This window comes from Ornithorhynchus anatinus, chromosome X1 (genome assembly GCF_004115215.2).
Source record: "Ornithorhynchus anatinus isolate Pmale09 chromosome X1, mOrnAna1.pri.v4, whole genome shotgun sequence".
NCBI lineage: Eukaryota > Metazoa > Chordata > Mammalia > Monotremata > Ornithorhynchidae > Ornithorhynchus > Ornithorhynchus anatinus.
The window spans coordinates 116,279,910-116,290,651 of NC_041749.1; the positions used below are offsets into that span (position 1 = coordinate 116,279,910).

The 10,742-nt window shown below is 47.6% G+C and overlaps 1 non-coding gene across 1 annotated transcript; it reads left to right on the forward strand.

The window, feature by feature from the left end:
- The first annotated feature begins 7,116 nt into the window (after window positions 1–7,116).
- Window positions 7,117–7,254, forward strand: LOC114806699. The gene has a single exon (XR_003754761.1). It is a non-coding gene; the product is annotated as a small nucleolar RNA SNORA7 (small nucleolar RNA).
- The last annotated feature ends 3,488 nt before the right edge of the window (window positions 7,255–10,742 follow it).

The following is a 10,742-nucleotide window of genomic DNA, read 5'->3' on the forward strand; positions in this document are numbered from 1 at the left end:
AAGTCACACAGTCATGTGGGAGAGGTAATGTATGGCAAGTAGGGTTTTGGGAGGGTAAACGTTTAACAAATACCATAAGAGAAAAGATTATGGGCCTGCCAGATTCATTCATTCATTCATTCATTCAATCGTATTTATTGAGCACTTCCTGTGTGCAGAGCCCTGTACTAAGCGCTTGGGAAAGTACAACAAAACAAAAAACAGTGACATTTCCTGCTCACACTGAGTTTACAGTCTAGAATCAGCATGGCCTAGTGGCAAGGGCATGGAGTTGGGAGTCAGAGGACATGGGTTCTAATCCCGGTTCCACCATTTGTCTGCTTTGTGTCCTTGGGCAAGTCACTTCTCTGTGCCTCAGTTACCTCGTCTGTAAAATGGGGATTAAGACTTTGAGCCCCACATGGGGCAACCTGATTACCCTGTATATACCCCAGCGCCTATAACAGTGCTCGGCACATAGTAAGTGCTTAACAAATACCATAAGTATTATTATTATTATTGTTATTTTTAGAAGGTGGGGAGGCAGACATCAGTAGAAATAAATAAAATTACAGATCTGTACATAAGTGCTGTGAGGCTGGGAGGGGGGAAAGGCAAAGGGGACTTGATGGACCACCACCACTTCCATGCACACCCCGCCCCCTCACCCACACGGGATTCAGGTTCAACAGCAGGACTCCCAGGTTTCTGCCTGCAGCTTTCATCACTCTCCCGGTGAATGTCCTGATGTTACCTGTCTGCTCTACCCAGCCCACAGTCTCCTGTGGCCCCGCTCATTCAGCCCTCCCAATCCCACCGCCAAGACCAAATCGTCCCCTCCGCTCCCTCCTCACCTTTGAGGCTTAAGGCTCCCTCCCCCAATCTCTCAGCCCCATCTTTGCCCCTCTCTTTCCCCTGGTGCCTCATTCTATATTACACAATCCCACTTTACTCCTTTATAAGGGGGAAAGGTCAAGTGGGAGAGGGAGAGTCTGGAGGCCACGTGGTCTAGTGGAAAGAGCACGGGACTGGGAGTCAGGAGAGCCGGGTTCTGTCACTGACCTGCTGCGTGGCCTTGGGCAAGTCATTATCCTCTCCGGGCCTCAGCCGCCACCACAGCGGCAGAGAAGCCGCGAGGTTTAATGGATAGAGCGCTTGGGAGTCGGAAGGTCCTGGGTTCTCATCCCGGTGCCTCCACGTGTCTGCTGTGTGGCCTTGGGCAAGTTGCTTCACTTCTCAGGGCCTCAGTTACCTCATCTGTAAAAAATGAGGATTGAGAGCATGATCCCCATGTGGGATGAGGACCAGGTCTACCCCAGTGCTTAGAACCGTGCTTGGCACATAGTAAGCACTTAACAAGTACCATTATTATTATTGTTATTATCTATAAGACAGGGATTCGATCAACTGTGAGCCCTGTGTGGAACAGGAATGGTCTCTGAGCCGATAACCTTGTATTTTCCCTAGTGCTTAGTACACAAAAAGCATTTAAGAAATGCCATAATTATGATTATTATTGACCGTATTAGTCTATCCTGCCACACTTGCAGATGCAACAAGGGGACCGCAAACAGGTGGTAAAACATAATCCCAGTCCCCTGGGAAGTTCTCTCAATTCCACAGGCTACTGACAAGCAGCAAAAACTATCACCAGACTCAAGGAGTGTTTAGATCGATTCGCAAAGGAGCGTCTGTCCTAGGTTATTCGAGGGAAGAGTTGGATGACGTTTTAAAAGACTCAGGAAAGATTGAATAGATGCATAGACAATCATTCCTGGATGGGTTTTCACAGAGAGGAAAGCGAGGAGTGTTGGATGAACAATTCCTAACTGGGAGAATTAATGTCAGGAGGGCAACCATCACTCAATTCTTTCAAGCATCCTGTTGCCATGGAGCGAGAACATAAAGTCGAGTGAACCATGGACTTGACCCAGGAATGGAATCGCTTAATGTGCCCGAGTTCTTTGGAGCATCATCAAAAGTTCTTGTGTGGAAGCAGACACAGAGTCAGTCAGTCAGTCAATTGTATTTATTGAGCACTTACTGTGTGCAGAGACTGTACTAAGCGCTTGGGAGAGTACAGTATAACAATACACAGACACATTCCCTGCCCTCAGTGAGCTTACAACTTACATAAGCACACACACACACAGACACACACACACTCGCATGGCCTAGTGGAAAGAGCACTGGCCTGGGAATCAGAGGACCTGGGTTCTAATCTCAGCTCTGCCACTTGTCTGCTATGTGCCTTTGGGCAAGTCACTTCACTTCTCTGTGCCTCAGTTCCCTCATCTGCAAAATGGAGGTTTAAAACCTATTCTCCCTCCTACTTAGATTGTGAGCCCAGTGTGCAACCTGATTATCTTGTATCTACTCCAGTGCTTAATACAGTGCTTGGCACATAGTAAGCAGTTAATCAATACCACAATTATCATTATTATTATTATTTCACAAAGGAATTCAAGTGATTAGGAACTGCTCAGCAGCATCAAGCAATACAATGCTCCAGATGAATGAGAAGCCTGAACCAGCCTTAGAAGACGTACCAGTCAGCTCTAGAGAAACCCTAACCTCATTCAATGATTCGCATCAGCATCTCATTACTGCAGGCTTTCCTGAATTCTGATACCTAGGCAGCGCACTGTCTACTAGCATCCTGAAAGGCAAAGAAGTAGAAAACTCAAGCAAGAAAGTCAACATCTATTTTGGGAGGCTGACAGAGAAACCCATTCCCTCCCCCTTGATCCATTCCTATCATTCCTGTAGTTCTACAGTCAGAATTATGTTAATTTCCAGTTTGTCTAATCTCTCCTGTTGGACTGTAAATGCTCCTTGAGGGCAGGAATCTTGAATGTTTCCCAGAAAGGACACCTTGGGTCCTGTACAATATTCTGCCCATTAGCTCGCTGTGACAGGGAATGTGTCTGTTTATTGTTATAGCGTACTCTCCCAAGCACTTAGTCCAATGCTTTTGCACACAGTAAGCACTCAATAAATATGATTGAAAAGAAAAAAAGAAAAAAGGCGTGGGGTGGGGAGAACCAACAGAGACTTTACAGTAATGTGAACCCTTTACTAAGCCACTCTGAGAATCATACTTAACGATGGTTTACCACATTGACCAGATGATATAGTGGTGCCTGCTGCTGTGGAGGTCTCTCATCTCTTCTGTTTGGTGGCCACAGACTACATCCTTTCTCCCTACCGGCCGGTTTGCAGTGCAGACCACTGGGCACAGGAGGACTGGGCGAGAGAGTGTGGATGACTTGGTGCACACCCTCCCCGCTACTACAAAAACAACTCAAGCGCACATCCTGCTGAACTCAGGACCCTCCTTTCCTCTCTTAACCACCGGTGTCTGAGCGATACTCACCCAAATGGCAAGTGGCCAGAAAGAATGCCCGACCACGTGCGAGGGTGGAAGAGAACTTCTCTCACAAAGATACTCACGTTCATGGATTCGATCCCACCGTCACCTGCATCCTCCTGGAACCAAAGGACAAGGGTCCACTACAATAATGATGGCCGTGATCACAGGGAGACTGAGATCATCTGAAGGAAGCGTTCTTCCCCTCCATCCAGGCCCTTTGCTAAATCAAATCTCCTTTCAAGTGAACTCAAAGTATTCTTTTTCAAGTGTATCTCCTCCTTGGAGAACCGAACCCCTTTAGCAGTGACACTGTGGTCCCACCGGATGGTCAGTAGAGTAGTTGCAGGATCCAAACCTTCTATCGCTGGGAAGAGTGGAGCCCAGTGGGAGGAGCATGTACTTGGGAAGTCAGAGCAAGTCATTTCATTTCTCTGGGCCTCAGTTACCTCATCTGGAAAATGGGGGATTAAATCCTATTCCCTCCTACTTCGACCATGAGCCCCATGAGGGACGGGGACTGTGCCCGACCTGATTGACTTGTCTCTTACCCCAGCACTTAGTACAGTGACTGGCACCGAACAAATACCATAATTATTCGATTAGTGAATTAATCACACAGAACAGCATAGCTTGGCTAGAAGAGACCCAGGAGGAGAATGGATGATAGAAGGATGCCTACACAAGCTTGGAGGGCCAACTAAACACATTCAAACCCTAGGGAAACAGAACTTCCAACAGTGCATCATAACCAGCCTGAAATTGGGTCAAATTAGGCTCTTCTCCTGTGGGGACTCTTTTTTTATGCTATCTGTTAAGCACTTTTTATGTGTCAAGCCCTGTATTGAGTGCTGGGGTAAGATATGAGTTGATCACATTGGACACAGTCCCTGTCCCGCACAGGGCTCACAATTCATTCATTCAATCGTATTTATTGAGTGCTTACCATTCGCAGAACACTATACTAAGCGCTTGGAAAGTACAATTCAGCAACAAATAGAGACAATCCCCGCCCACAACAGGCTTACAGTCTAGAAGATCTGAGACTCAACTTCAGGAAGACTGTGAGGCTAAGAAGAGAAACTTTACACAGAACCAGGGTCAGCCACTAGACTGTCAACTCCTTGAGGTCAGGGATCATGTCTACCTACTCTATCATGCCATACCCTCCCACCTAATCAATCAATCAATACATCTTATTTACTGAGAGCCTACTAATAATAATGATAAATGTGGTATTTGTTAAGTGTTTATTATGTGCCACGCACTGTTTTAAGCGTTGGGGTAGATACAAGGTAATCAGGTTGGACACAGTTCTTGTCTTTCATGGGGCTCACAGTCTTGATCCCCATTTTACAGATGAGACTTGCCCAAGGTCACACAGCAGACGTGTGGCAGAGTCGGAATTAGAACCCATGACCTCTGACTCCCAGGCCCGTGCCCTTCATTCATTCATTCATTCATTCAATCGTATTTATTGAGCACCTACTGTGTGCAGAGCACTGTACTAAGTTCTTGGAAAGTACAATTCAGCAACAAATAGAGACAATCCCTACCCAACAACGGGCTCTGCTCTTCCCACTAGGCCACGATGCTTCTCTGTATGTTTACCGTATGCAGAACACTGTATTATGCCCTTGGGAGAGTACACTATAACAGAGTTGGTAAACATGTTCCCTTACCACAAGGATCTTAGGGGTGGAAACAGACGTTAAAAGAAATTACGGATATGGACATAAGGGCTGTGGGGCTGAGGGTGGGGTGAATAAAGGGTACAAATCCAAATGCAAGGGAGAGGGAGTAGGGGAAATGAGGGCTTAGACGGGGAAGGCCTCTTTATAATAATAATAATAATGATGGCATTTGTTAAGCACTTACTATGTGCAAAGCACGGTTCTAAGAGCTGGAGAGGATACAAGGTGATCAGGTTGTCCCACGTGGGGCACACAGTCTTAATCCCCATTTTACAGATGAGGTAACTGAGGCACAGAGAAGTTAAGTGACTTGCCCCAAGTCACACAGCTGACAAGCAGCTGATCCAGGATTTGAACCCATGACCTCTGACTCCCAAGCCCACACTCTTTCCATTGAGCCACGCTGCTTCTCTTAGAGGAGATGTGATTCCAATAAGGCTTTGAAGGTGGAGAGAGTGAACGTCTCAGATATGAAAGGGGCGAGCGTTCCTGGCCAGAGGCAAGACGTGGGCGAGGGGTTGGCAGCGAGATAGATGAGCTCAAGGCGCAGTGAGTGGGTTAATACAGGACTCTGCCCACACTAAGCGCTCCATAAATACCATAGATGGATTGATTGATTGACTGCCCACCACGGGGGAAGGGACTTCAGGGGTTTTAAGAGAAGAGGGTCTACCTGTTCTTTACATCTCTCTTCCGTATCCCCCAGAAGCATTGAGTGGGCTGGGGCTCACAGAGGGTCCTTCCCCACTTTCCATTGCCCAAGGAGGCTAACCGGACTCCAGGTGGTCCGCAGGGGGAAAGAAGGGTAGTTGATGGTGTTGTGCAAGAAATTGGTCCCTGTCCTCTGAGGCCCTACCACCCCGCCCTGCAGCTGTCCAGAGTCCCATTGGCTGGAAAGGGTGGGGCCCCCAGGTGTGGGGCCTGGGGCTATTGCCCCCAGTCATTGGACCTGCCCCCCTGCCCCCCCCCCCCGCCCGCATGGGTAAAACCTCACCAACGGTTGTGATACATGTGAACACAAAGGCCAGCTACGTATCTATCTGCACTTAGAAGCACTCATTTAAGCTGACTGTGCATTCTCCAGTCTGGTTGCACCTGTCAGACTGTGTCTAATTCCCACCTATGTATTCTCTCCCAGCACTTCGAACAGTGCTCTGCACACAGTGAGCGCTTAATAATTACTCTCACTATTACTGCTCCTATTCATTCAGTCATATTTATTGAGAGCTTACTGTGTGCGGAGCACCGTACTAAGCACTTGGGAAAGAACAATACAGCAATAAAGAGTGAAAATCCCTGCCCACAAGGAGCTCACAGTCTAATGCAACTACTTTTATTATAGACTATATACTATAGAGAAGCAGCATGGCACAGTGGGTAGAGCATGAGCTTGGGAGTCAGAAGGTCATTGGTTCTAATCCTGCCTCTGCCACTTGTCTGCTTGTGTGACCTTGGGCAAGTCATCTTCTCTTCTGTGCCTCAGTTCCCTCATCTGTAAAATGGGGATGGAGACTGTGAGCCCCACCTGGGACAGGGACTGTGTCCAACCTGACTAGCTTGTATCTACCGCAGTGCTTAGTACAGTGACTGGCACACAGTAAACACTTAAATACCAGAATTATTATTATCATTATTATCGACTGTAAACTAGCTGTGGGCAGGGAATGTGTCTGTTATATTGGTAGAGTGAACTCTTCCAAGCACTTAGTACAGTGCTCTGCACACAGTAAGTGCTCGGTAAATACGAATGACTATTAGTATTGCTACTATCAATCGGTGGTATTTACTGAGCAGAGCACTATGTGCAGAGCACTGTACTAACCATTTGTGCTACTATTCAAGAAGCTTCCAGAAGGCAGAACCCCTAGTGTCTGGTACAGGTCTCTCTCTCAGTGCCATAGTGGAGAGAGCACGGACCTGGGAGTTACAAAGTCTTGGTTTTTAATCTCGGCTCCACCTCATTTGACCTTGGGCAAATCACTTCACTTCTCTGGGCCTCAGTTACCTCACAGGGAGTGTGAGCCCCATGTGGAACAGGGACTATGTCCAACCTGATTATCTAACCCACTGCTTCCCCTCTCAGGGTCGCACCTGGAGAGTTTCCAGTACTCTACCAGTCCCAACTAAGGGAGGGAGAGTTATACAGAGGCCTAGCCATTCCATTCCTAGCTTGGGCAGTGGCCAGCAAGTGGAAGGCAATCTGCTACAAGTCAAAACTCACTGTGCTGGGCAGCAGTAGCAAGGAAGAGAGTCAAGGGCGGAGACTCAGGTTTACTGAGCGGAAGGAGGTAATGGTAAACCACTTCTGTATTTTTACCAAGAAAACTCTATGGATACACTACCAGAATGATTGGAGATGGAGTTGGGATGTTCTGGGAGAGATGGGTCCATGACGATGCTATCGTTGGACACGGCTCGACAGCATAAAACAACAACAGCAACAACAGCACATAGAAAGCACTTAACAAGTACCATAATTGTTATTATTCACTCTAGACTGTAAGGTCGTTGTGGCCAGGGAATGTGTCTCTTTGTCTACACTCCACATCCTCTACCCATATACACTCAATCCCCTGAAGAACTCATTTGCTCCCACGGCTTCAACTATCATCTCTATGTTCATGATACCCAAATCTACATCTCCTCTTCTGATCTCTCTCCCTCTCTCCAGGCTCACATCTCCTCCTGCCTTGAAGACGTCTCTACTTGGATGTCCTCCTGTCACCTCAAACTTAACATGTCCAAAACAGAGCTCCTTATCTTCCCTCCCAAACCCTGTCCTCTCCCTGACTTTCCCATCACTGTAGATGGCACCACCATCCTTCCTGTCTCATGAGCCCTTATCCTTGGGGTTATCCTTGACTCATTCACGCCACATATTCAATCTGTCACCAAATCCTGTTGGTCCCACCTTCACAGTGTCGCTAAAATCCACCTTTTCCTCTCCATCCAAACTGCTACCACGTTAATACAGTCACGGATCCTATCCCGCCTAGACTCCTTGCTGACCTCCCAACCTCCTGCCTCTCCCCACTCCAGTCCATGCTTCACTCTGCTGCCCGGATCATCCTTCTACAGAAACGTTCAGGACATATCACTCCACTCCTCAAAAATCTCCAGTGGTTGCCCATTCACCTCCATATTAAACAAAAACTCCTCACCGTTGGCTTTAAAGCACTCCATCACCTTGCCCCTTTCTACCTCACCTCCCTTCTCTCCTTCTACAACCCAGCCCGCACACTTCATTCCTCTGGTGCTAACCTTCTCACTGTGCCTCGATCTCACCTGTCTCACCGCCGACCCCTGGCCCACGTTCTGCCTCTGGTCTGGGATGTCCTCCCTCCTCAAATCTGCCAGGCAATTACTTTCCCCCCTGCCAAGCCTTATTGAAGGCCCTTCTCCTTCAATTGGTCTTCCCAGACTAAGCCCCACTTTTCCTCATCTCCCACTCTCTTCTGCAATGCCCTGACTTGTTCCGTTTGCTCTTCCCCCCTTCCCAGGCCCACAGCACTTATGTATATATCTGTAGTTTTACTGATCTGTACTGATGTCTGTTATTTGTATTTATTTCTGTCTCCCCCTCCCCAGACTGTAAGCTCACTGTGGGCAGGGATTGTCACTGTTAATTGTTGTATCGTACTTTCCCAAGAGCTTGGTACAGTGCTCTGCAACCAGTAAGCGCTTAATAAATATGACTGACCGAATGAATGAATGTTATATTGTACTGTGCTGTTCACACAGTAAGCGCTCAATAAATATAATTGAATGAATGAATGCCCTCTGTGGGGGTTAAAGAACCCCTTGGGGGTACAGTACAGTGCTTTCCACCCAGAAAGTGCTAAATAAATAATATTATTACTACTACTCATAGCTGAGCCTGCTCCTGCTAAGATATTTTTTCTTCAGAGCTGATGACTTCCAGGATTGACTGTGAGACTGGAAATGAATTGGTGAGGGTGGGGGAACCAGGATTCCTCAATAATGCTAATCCTAGAGACCAGAGGAGTGGCTCTGCACTGCTGTTGGTGTTGGGGAAGCCGGGCATTTCCTTTGCTCCTCCTGCTGGGAAACCTATTGATAGAAACCTCAAAGCCATTCCTCCTTTACTCCCACAGGAAGCCGGGCAGTTCCTTCTTGTCATCACAACCTAGACAGGATAGAATATAACCGGCGAAGTGACAGAAATGGACAAACAAGATGATCGGGCCAACGAAGTAGTGTCTGAATGAGAAGATGCCAGGAAAGGGGTGGGACTGTTCAGACTGGAAAGATGCAGGCTGGGAGAGCACCGGATCGATGTTTTCAAAATCATAAATAATAAATGAATAATTATGGTATTTGTTAAGTGCTTACTATGTGCCAGGCACTGTACTAAGCGCTGGGATGGATACAAGCAAATCTGGTTGGACACAGTCCCTGTCCCAATGGGGCTCACAGTCTCAATTCTCATTTTACAGATGAAGTAACTGAATCCCGGAGAACTGAAGTGATTTGCCCAAGGTCACACAGCACATAAGTGGCAAAGCCAGGACTAGAACCCATGACCTTCTGACTCCCAGGCCCGTGCTCTATCCACTACAACATACAGAGGTGTGGACAGGGCAGACCCAGAATTTTTGTTCACCACCTCCCCCAACACCAGACCAGGAGGGCACCAGCCTCAGCTAGAGCAAACCAAAGGGAACATGTCTTCATCCAGCAGATGATAAGCATTTGGAATCATTTCCTGCTGGAAGTTGGTGCCAGCTGAAAGGGATTTGGATAAATTCATGGCCCAAGGGTCCATAACAGGTAACCGGTGGGAATGTTTCCAATGGAGAAGAAAAAGTCAGTGGTGTTAGCTGGTCCCTCCTTAGCCAGGAGGATGGGTATCCAGGAGGACAGCCATCATACTATTTCTCCAAGCAGCCTGTTGCCATGGAGACAGAGCACTGGGCTGGAAGGACCACTGGCCTGACCCATCATCAGTTGCTTATGTCTTCATGTAAATGAAAGCCGGATGATTATCATCCTCTAGTATTTGTTAGCGAATGCCCATGTGTGCGTACTGAAAAGCACTGGGCACCTCACCAAACTTATCCATCAGACGCATTCTCTGCCCCTTAGATTTACCATCAGATCTCTGAACACTAGCCTGGGCCCTAGCCACCCCGCTCTTCCCTCACCCACACATTCCACAGCTATCTGAGGGGCTCAGACTTGAAAGACCATCCTCCCCCCGCCTCTCCCCCATCTTCCAGCCCTAAATGAGATGCACTTTCTCTATCTTCCTCTCACTGCATTCCAACCTGGCCCCTGCCTCCCTCCCTCTCTGATGTCTTTTGTCTCCCTGAGCAGGTAGCTATCTCTGCTATCTTCACGCTCTCTGGGTCTCCCAGCACCTGGCTGGAAAAAACAAAGCCCCTTTCTTTCCCCCTCAATAGGCCATGCCAACACTCCTCGGGGAACTGATTGGCTTCCAAATTCATTCAACTGGAAGAGCAACCAATAAGAGGCTCTCCGGCACTGGGCAACCTTGAAGGCACAAGAGAGCTGATAATTTATAATTTCTATTTTTCTATTTTTATCTGGGTTCCCCTTAATTGCTTTAACTCTAACCCATTCTTCCTCAAGAATCCAGCCATCTACCCGACCTCTGTCTGCTCTCCTGTTATCCTGTGTCTTCTGTCAGTCAATCAATCAATCATATTAATTGAGGG